Source organism: Orycteropus afer, unplaced genomic scaffold (genome assembly GCF_000298275.1).
Source record: "Orycteropus afer afer isolate SDZICR_OR568_19922 unplaced genomic scaffold, OryAfe1.0 scaffold00026, whole genome shotgun sequence".
In the NCBI taxonomy this organism is placed as follows: Eukaryota; Metazoa; Chordata; class Mammalia; order Tubulidentata; family Orycteropodidae; genus Orycteropus; species Orycteropus afer.
In genome coordinates this window covers 10,324,309-10,334,252 of record NW_006921613.1, presented here as the reverse complement: position 1 = coordinate 10,334,252, position 9,944 = coordinate 10,324,309, and positions in this window count along the sequence as shown.

Sequence of the window (9,944 nt, the reverse complement as noted above, 5' to 3'; positions counted from 1 at the left end):
AGCTCTACTATACACCTGGGAATTCTGATCATTCACATGAACTTATAGGCCCATTGTCTGCCAACCCTGTATATGATCTCGGATACACTCTCCATTTAGACATACCTAATTGTTTAGCTTGGAGAAACAGACTTTTATTACACTTGTCTGTATTATATTGGAAATGGGTTGCCTCCATAGCTATGCCATGAATATGGTGGGGCTAGACTGAAAGTCATAAAATTTGATCAAGCCCATGAATCTGTCTGGTTCCTACATTTTGTGAAATCTGACGGTTCAGCTTTTCCTGGGGTTGTATGATTTGTTGTTGCTGTTGTTAGTTGCCATTGAGTTGATTCTGACTCATGGTGACCCCATGTGTGTCAGTAGAACTGCACAGTAGGGTTTTCAAGGCTGTGACCTTTTGGAAGCAGATCACCGGGCCTATTTTACAAGGTATCCCTGAGTAGTTTTAAACCATTTACTTTTTGGCTAGTAATCAAACATTGAACTGTTTGTGCCACCCAAAGATTCCCAGCTCTGTGATACATAAACCTTAAAATAAAATACCTTTGGCATTAGCTGGCTTTGGTGGATTTCTATTCCTTGCAACCACACCTTTCTCTCTAAGATACATTCATAACTATAAGCTGCATCTGATGAGTCTAGATCAGTGATTCTCCAATCATGGTCTATGGCCCACTGGTGAACCTCAAGGATCTTCCTGGCTGACTGTAAAAATGGCATGGGGGAGATGTCTAACCTCCTCTAACTGCACAGTAGGGGAGGAGGCTCAAGATCAGTAGCTCAAGGCTGATTCCTACAAGGCAGAAGTCACTTATGCTGCCACCCTCCAACATTTTTACCAAGTCTGACACCAAATGTACCTCCCAACTCACAACTTCTTTGCTGGTTTTGATAACTCATTGTGATGGCTGCACAGAACTCACAGACAATACTCATGATTATGGGGTTTATTAGGGAAGTAACAGGTTCCAATTCAGGATCAGAAACAACTTAGGATATAGTTCTTCGATCAGGACAGACTCTCTCAGTCATGCCTGCAGGCATTCCTCTCTCTGGCCTTCAGCCTCTCGGCTTCACAGCCCTGTGGCCTCTTCCCGGCTTGGGCAAGTATTGCAAAACTCTTTTAGTTCTGCTTATAAGTCCTCATAGGCACCCCACTCTGCCAGGAAGCTTCCTGCCCAAAGGCACTTAGCTTTCTCCTCCACAGGCCAGGAAGCCCACCTTGCTATCTCCTGCTAGTCTCTTGGTTCTGCTGCCTCTGCTGTTTCTCTGCCACAGCTTCTCACCATCTATCCCAGCGTTCTAGCTCTCTGTCTTCTGGATATTAGGAAGTTCCCAGTCCAGGGGCTCCAGGTCCAAAGGACACACTCCACTTCCATCTCTTCTACTTGGTAGTAGTTAGGTCCCATCTTTCCACCTCTGGGATGGTTTATTTTAAGCCTAGTGAGTGGCCAAACCAGCCAATCCCCATGTTACGTTTCCACATAGCTTATTTACATGGTCCCATCTGCACAAATGTGCCAGGAAACTCATTTACATTATTAGCATGCTATCCAATCCCCTTGTAGACCTCAAGCACCTCACATTTGCATAGTCCCACTCAGGCATTTGGTGGGAGTTACAAAAACTATGGCTAGAAGAGTCATATTAAGTAATTCACTATACCATATGGGCCATTAAATGATCCAAACATGCAAATCTTTTCTTCAGTTATCATGGGAATATTACTTGCAATTTTATAGACTTGTATTCTTATATACATCGAAGTCCTACTAGTAATCTCTCAAATAAGATATTAAGGGTTACTAATATTTTGTTGTTGTTGTTATGTACCGTTGAGTCAGACCTGACTCATAGCAACCCCTCCTTGGGTTTCCGAGGCAGTATCACTACGGAAGTAGATTGCCCCATCTTCCTTCGGAGGAGTGGCTAGTGGGTTTGAACTGCCAGCCTTCTGGTTAGCAGTCAAGTGCCTTAGGCACTATGCTACCAGAACTCCCACTAATATTTTAGAATTCATAAATTAAAATTACCCCATTATTTAAATTTGCCAAGAAGGCTTATTTATCTTTTCTATGTGCAACATTGCAAAGCTCCTGCTCGTGCACTCTTGAAGATGACTGGAATTCCCACTTTTTGAGAAAGGATGTGTATAGTGCCACCCCCAGGAAGTCATGATTTTTAAAAGCTGTTACTCCTGCTTATTAATTATGAATTCTTTTTGTTTGGTTTCATCAATATCAATTAAATTTGTTGTGAGTTGCTTGGTTAACCCATCTGTGTGTTGTGATAACTTATTTAATATATTGATTTATACTTTTCTTATAACTTGGCTTTAAAATAATATACATATCGAGATTCAAGTCTCAATCACCAAGAATCAATTGCTAAAGCAGTCAGAATTCTTCTGAAATCTGCTTGTCGAATCAACTCTCTGTGTCCACTGTGTCCACATCCATGGATTCAACCAACCATGGATCAAAAAAAAAAAAAAAAATTCCAGAAAGCAAAACTTGACATTTCCATGCTCCGAGAATTAGGCTGAATCCATGGGAATGAAATGGGATGTAGGCATACCCTGCTGTATAGGGTCCTGCCATTTCCCAGATCCTCAGTCTCCTCGGCACTCAGTTGCTTGACCATAGTTCACTTTGCATCTCCTTTGCTTGCTACTTGTGTTGTGTCCATCCTTTGTTTCTGTGAAAAACTGGTAGCGTAGTGCCTAAGGCATTTGACTACTAACCAGAGGGCTGGTGGTTCAAGCCCACCAGCCACTTCTTGGAAGGAAGGTTGGGCAATCTACTTTTGTAGAGATAACACCTTGGAAACCCAAAGAGGGGTTGCTATGAGTCAGATCTGACTTCACTGTAGTTTGTTTTTTGTTTAAAAAGCAATTAAGTGGTCATAGCAACCTCTAAAGGCTAAAAATCGGGGGGGGGGGAACCTTCACTGCCACAGAATTGATTCTGACTCACAGCAACCCCATTTGGGTTTCTGAGGCAGTGAATCTTTACGGAAGTAGATTGCCCAGTCTTCCTTCCATGGAGTGGCTGGTGGGTTTGAAGCACCAACTTGCTGGTTAGCAGTCAAATGCCTTAGGTACCATGCCACCAGAACTCCTCTAAAAGCTAAGGAGGAGCATAAAGTGTTATTTACATAGCGTTTACACCGTGTTATGTATAATAAGTAACCTAGAGATGATTTAAAGTATATGGGTTCTCAGCCCAACAGTAGAAAGACCTACATGAAGAACACCTACCCCAGGGTGAAGCACCCATTTACTCTAGAGAGATGCACCCTTTAGATCAATCAGCCATGAGACACCAGGGGGGCAGCATTCACATAGAAGGAAAGCTAGACAGACAGGAGTGCACACATAAGAAAGGCACAGGGAGGCGGTAGTCACAGGGAGGGGGGTAGAGTTTTTTAGGGTTGGGGATGGTAATCAGGACATGAAATCATATTTGCATGAACTGTTAAATGTGAAACACATTTGCTTTGTAAATCTGCACCCAAAGCACAATAAAACATTTTTATAAAAAGTATATGGAAGGATTTACGTTTGCAAACACCGCACCATTTTATATAAGGCACTTCAGCATCTGCGGATTCTGTATCCTCGAGGGGTCGGAATCAATTCTCTGGATCAATTCAACAGTACTTTATGTGCTGGCTGTGAATTGGTTCTATTTAAATAATTCACAACATATTATCAAGGCAAGTGTGATAAAATTATTTTAAAATGTATAGAGCAATGTTTTGGAATATAAAATTACATGAAAGAGATCATAGTCCTCTCTTAAGTGTGAAAGTCAATTGCTTGGACTTAAATTTAGGGTATGCAAATCACCACAAAATTTTAAATCAGAAAATTAATAAAAACTATCAGAAGAAGTGATGCTGTTTGATAAAGATCCAAAGCAATAAGCACTATACTTGGATGTGGAAAGCACGCCCTCTCAAAAGCTAAGAAATGCTCAAGCCAATCCACTTCTGTTTCTCGAGGCCCCAGCAAATGAAAAAAACAAAACAAAAACATTTAATGTTTATGCATCTTTTGTATGTTTATATAACACTTCAAATGCATATAGACAAAATACAACATAATCTAATGATATCATTCATAAGAAAATTGTAGGATTTATTAAAAGCATTAATGTGTTTAAGCACTTAGATATTATAGTTCAGTAATGGGACATGGCTTAAAGTTGTTTGATGTGTATCTATCTTAGGTTGGTGTATTAATTTCCTACAGTTTCTGTGGCAAAATTCCACAAAGTGGATGACTTCAAACAACAGAAATTTATTTTCTCACAGTCCTGGAGTCTTAGAGTTTGAGCTCAGGGTGTCAGCTGTGTGGATTCTTTCGGAGGCTTTTGAGGGACAATCTGATCCATATCTCTGTGCTAGTGTCTAGTAGCTCCAGGTGTTTCTTGGCATTCCTTGGCTTGTAGATGCATGTTCATATGGCTGTCTCTCTTTTGTCCATCTCTCTGTGTGTCTTCTCTTATTGGATTAGGGATCACCATACTCCTGTATGATCTCATGTTAACTGATTACATTTCAAAAGTCCCATTTTCAAACAAAATTCACAGGTCCCAGGAGTTAGGACTTCAATATATCTTTTTTTGGAAAAACAATTCAATCCATAACAGTTGGCTTCCCAAAAGTTAACCTTGGGCTGAGAATGATTTAAGGTGCAAATGACGTAAGGAAAGACGCCCAAGAGAAATCACTAAGAGAAGCAGAAGCAGGGCAGGGAAGAGAAGAAGCCAAATGACAGTGCAATTTCAGAAAAAATGCCAGCCTCGGCCTGAACCCATGGGGAACTCTAGAGTGTAACCCTCTGGATTAGAGTCAAGGGGATTAGGTTTTCATATTCCTGCACTTGTGATGGTGGTGGGGAAGGAATAAACCCACAGGTACCTCTGGCTCTTTGTGACCTAAAGCAGCTCTACTAACCTGAGATTGTGATCAGAATAACCAGAGTCACAATGTGAGAAGGAAAACAGCAAAGGCAAGGAAGGACCATACAGAGATGGTTCAAGGGATCTATAGAGGTCTGAACAGAGGACTGAGTATCTCCTACATATTCTTGTTTGCAATCCTTTAATCTTGTCAGCATAGCTCTGGAGGCCCTTCATGAACAGGAAGTTTCATCTAAGCTCATCCAACTAACTACCTCCTAGTCCTAATATGCTAAGATCTGGGAGTAGTACCACCTTGTTCTGTGAATATTTATGTTCAGTAACACTGCCTAGGGTTAAAGCAGCAATCTTTCTAAAATCTCTTGACATACTTAGGCTTCACCACAATTTTTTTTAATTAAATTTTTATTGTGAGATAGTTGTAGACCTACCTGAAATTGTAAAAAATAATACAGAGAGCTCTCCTGTATCTTTTTCCCAGTTTAAAACAATGGTAACATTTTGTAAAGTATCACAAGGATATCCATATTGACACAATCAAGATACAACACAATTTCATCACCAGAAGGATCAAGATACATCTTCTGCCCATCAGCCCATCCTTAACCTCTGACAACTCTTAATCTGTTCTCCATTTCTATGATTTTATCATTTCAAGAATATATACAGTATATATCCATTTTTTCACTCAGAAAAGTTTTCTGAGGATTAATCCAAGTTGTTGAGTTTTATTTTTTCATTGTGAATTCAATTTTTTAAAACATTATATGGCTATTCAAATTATATATTTTACATTGGGTAAATTGTGGTAGTTTGTGACTTTTGAGGAATTGGTGTATTTTATCAAAGTTGTCAAATCTGTGTATGTGGAATTATTTGTAGCATTCCCTTATTAATATTCTGATTTCTGTAGCAACTATAATGATAGCATCTCTTTCATTCCTGATATTGGTAATTTGAGTCTTCTCTCTGTTTTTCTCTGTATTGCTAGAGATTTGCCAATTTTATTGATCTTTTCAAAGAGCCAACTCTTTTGTTTCATTGATTTTCTCTATTGTTTTCAATTTCATTGATTTCTGGTCTTCTCTATTATTTCCTTCCTCCTACTTGTTCCAGGTTTATTTTGCTCTTCTTTTCATAGGGATTTGAGGTAGGAACTTAGATTATTGACTTCAGACTTTTTCTTTTCTTTTTTAAATGTATATTGATTTCCATTTATTTAAAATGTATTTCTCACCATGGCTTTAGCTGTGTCTCATAAAGTTTGGTATGCTGTATTTTAATTTGCAGTCAATTCAGTGTATTTTTAAATTTTCTTTCAGACTTCCTCTCTGATCCATGATTATTTAGAGGAGTGCTGTTTGTTTCCAAGTGCTTGAAGATTTTCCTATTACCTTTCTCTTGTTGAGTTTGATTCCACTGTGATCAGAGAACACACTGTATAATTTCAATTCTTTTAAGTTTGTTGCTATTTGTTTCATGGCCCAGATACTGTCTATCTTGGTCTATGTTCCATGGATACATTAAAAAAGAATGTGTACATTCTGCTCTTGCCAAGTGGAGTGTTCTGTAAGTGTTAATTAGATCCTGTCAGTTGATAGTGTTGTTGAGTTCTTCTATATCCTTGCTGATTTTCTGTCTCATTGTTCTAACAATTGTTGAAAGATAGGTATTGAAGGCTCCAACTAAGTATCCTTCAAGTTCTATCTGCTTTTGTTTCACATATTTTGCAGATCTGTTGCTTGATTTATATATATTTAGGATTGTTCTGTCTTGTTGGGTAGATTGACTCTTTTATCGGTTTGTAATGTCCCTTTCTGTCTCTGGTAATTGTCTTTGCTCTGAAGCCCTCATAGGTCTGCACTGTGTAAAGGAGTAGCTCTGTGGTTCAAAGAAAAACCAATATTATAATTCCTGCTCTGAAATGCATACTGATCATCTTCACGGGACAGGCCCTAGTAAACTTTGATAAGATGGCAGGTAGAATGTCCATTGCTTCTCACTTCATTAATAATGTATGTTGCATATCTCTGCCCCTCATTTGGAATTCCTATTGGTTAGCAAAGTAGTAAGTCACCAAGGCACCAGAGAGAAATTGAATTATACCAGATTCAGTTTGGATAAAGCTCTTTTAGTCAAAGGGAAAATACTGTTTCTGAACATCATCCTGATGCTTCCCTATCTTTATCTCTATGTCCTTCCAGTTATTTGCTGGAACACACAGCAGAGTCAGAGAGAACTTTTTAAAATATTAAGACTGGTCCCCACATCACAGCTTTAAAATAATCTCACATATTTAGTTTTCATGGCAATAGTCTTTTATCCAAAGGTAAGGGAGAACAGCTCATGCCACATCACCATGTCCTATTTTGTAATCCATGCTGGATATCTGTTCAACCCACTGTGATTTCCTGCTTGGCACCCCTGTGAGAAGTAGGTAATGGTCAGTCATCAGATGGTTGGGAACTAGTGAGGCCATATTGCCACAGTTCAGCTTCTCAGCATTGTCACTCTCTGCATTAATTAGGTTCCCAGCAAAAAACAGATGGCATTCTCAAAGGAGTAACTAAAGAGAGGTAAATGAAGGGACTCTTCAGAAGGTGGGCAAATTAAGAAAATCAACTAGCAATAGTGAACACCCATAGAAAGAAGTTAGAAACTTTAGACCTGAAGGGGCAAGGGGAAGAAGTGGAGTTATTAGAGAGGAGTTGTAGCTCTGGGGGAGATTCTACTCAACAGGAGCTATGGTTCCAGATAGAACAGCAAGCCATCAGAGCTCCCTTACTCTCTACCTTCAGGTTGCTTAGACTAGTGGGGAACCCTGGCAAGAGATCAAAGCAAAGGAGTAGAACAAAAGTCAGGTGTGGAGTCACCAGAGCTGATGGCATCCCTCCACTATGGGCTGCACCCCCTACAAGGTGGCCTTTCCACATAGCTCTCTCCAGATCCTGTAACTGCTCCCTCCCCTTAACCCCTCACTGGCCCCAGGGCATTGCACTCTCCTTGTATTTTCTCTGAACTCTGCTTACAACTTTGTAAATAGCCCCCTTATTAAACTCTCCTCCAATTACTCAATTTGAGTGAGCTGTTTCCTGCCAAGATCTTGACAAATCCTATAAATGATAAATTTCCCAAATTTCAAACATCAGACATATACTATCTATTGTCACAAAGCAATAATCATTTATTTATTTATTTATTAAAAAAAGTCATTTACAGATATTTATAGGCAAATGGATTTCCACTTTAAGACAAATGAAAGTAAGAATATGAGATAAAAATAGCATGCAATCAGACAATTCTTCTTCTGTTTGGTTTTGTTTTAACTGTATCTGTGATATTTGTAACTAAAGTATTTGCTAATCCAACCGTCTACCCTCTACAGTCAAACACTGATTATCCCTGTGTACTGCTCACATCTTTAAACACTCTGCATCTATTCACATCAGGAACTCTTTCTTGCTATCCAGTTAACACTCCGTTCAGCCCTGCCCTGTCTGTGATAAAGGTGGTTAGACTTCTTATAATTTTCTATTATCTATACCCATGCTGCTCCCTTTATTAAAAGAGATAATTAAGAACTAAGGTGTATGCAAAATTGATGATAAATATATCATTTCCTAGTTGTATAAAGGAAACAGGTATGTAAGACAGCAGTAGAAGTAAAATATAGTAGAGTTCAGTGTGCTTGATTTCTGATGATTTCAATCTGAAAGATGTTTTCCATATTTTATTTAAAACTTAGTAGATATATCACAATTGTGGAGATTAAGTTGTACCTACATAGCCAAATAAACTGGAGTTAAGGCAAATATCTGGGAAACTTGGGATAAAAAATACACTGTTTCGAGTGGCCATAACTCCATCTGCAAAGGCAGGTAAAGGACTGAGGCAGTGTTCTGCCAGTCAAAACAACAAAATCCAGTTCTATTACCATATCTATATTATTTCCAAAACATCAATGTTTTAGACTGAAAGTATTGGGGTCTGAACTACCTGAGTGTAGATCTCAGTTGTGCCATTCATTCTGTGATTGAAGATACAGACTTAAAAAAAAACAGTATTTTCATCTTAACTATTCAGACTGATTATCAACATCAAACCTTAATAAAAAGAAAACTTGCTTTTTACAAACTTATAAAATGTTAATAGGAGCTCTGGTAGCATAGTGCCTAAGGCACTTGACTGCTAACCAGAAGGCTGGCGGTTCAAACCCACCAGCCACTCCTCGGAAGGAAGATTGGGCAATCTACTTCCATAATGATACTGCCTTGGAAACCCAAGTAGGGGTCGCTAAGAGTCAGTTCTGACTCAACAGCACATGACAACAACAACAACATAAAATGTTAGGACTGGAATGGATCTCTGAATTCACCTAAGTTGGCTCCATTACTATACAAACTGGAGTCCAGAAGATTCAGCAACTTGCTCAAGGTCACACCAACGAGACTCAGAGCCTAAGCCTATTGAGCCCCAGTCCAGTGCTTTTCCCTACACAATGCTTAATTATACCATCAGTTTTATGGTTGGATCTATGTGTGGCAAATCTTTCCAACATCTTTCTGTATGTTTCGTCCCTTCTGCATTTTGTCTGATCACATCAAGAAAAGGTGCTGAGGATACATGTAAATGAGGGACTATGATTTAGTGGCAGTTGGCCCAGAAGATGTTTGCCAATATTTTCAAATAATTTCAGTATTTTGAATAAGAATGGAACCATTTTGGATGTTCAATATGAAGAGCACTGACTTTGTTTCCCAATTTTTAAATCCTTGCACTTGTGAAATTATTTTGGAGAGGAGGAGGAGAAACATGATGAAATCAGAAATGATTGATACATTTGACTCTTCAGATGCATATCAATAGTCTGCATACCAAAGATTAAGAAATACCAGGCCAGAGAATTTGGGCTTCAATCCTTTAACTGGCAAATGGGTCAGACCAATGAAACAGACCAATGCTTTCAGTGGTTTCTGATTTGATTCCACTGGCATAGACACAGTCCGTATT